Raw genomic sequence first — 555 nt, forward strand, 5'->3', positions numbered from 1 at the left:
CTAAGGATTGTTTTGGATATTTGTGGTCATTTATATTTCCATATGAATTTCTGTATTGTCATTTCCAGGTCTGAGAAGAATGATGTTGGTAACTTAATGGGTATTGCATTGAATCTGTAGATAGCCTTTGGTAGGATGGACTTATTAACAATGTTTTGTTTTGTTTTGTTTTGTTTTGTTTTGTTTTGTTTTGTTTTGTTTTGTTTGAGTCAGGGTCTCACTGTGTCACCCAGACTGGAGTGCTGTGGCATGCTCCCACCCACCGCAGCCTCGACCTGCTGGGCTCCGGTGATCCTTCCGCCTCAGCCTTCCAAGTAGCTGGAACTTCAGACACGCGTCACCACACCGGGTTAATTTTTTTGATTTATTGTAGAGATGAGATCTCGCCAAGTTGCCCAGGCAGGTCTCGAACCCGGGGGGCTCAGGCAATTCACTTGCCTCGGCCTCCCAAAGTGCGGGATTACAGGCTGAACCATCGAGCCCAGCATTAACAATGTTGATTCTTCCTACCCATGAGCATGCAATATTTTTCCATTTGTTTGTGTCTTCTTGGAT

The sequence above is a fragment of the Carlito syrichta genome, unplaced genomic scaffold (genome assembly GCF_000164805.1).
Source record: "Carlito syrichta isolate Samal-C Ts95f unplaced genomic scaffold, Tarsius_syrichta-2.0.1 Scaffold308814, whole genome shotgun sequence".
Classification (NCBI taxonomy): Eukaryota; Metazoa; Chordata; class Mammalia; order Primates; family Tarsiidae; genus Carlito; species Carlito syrichta.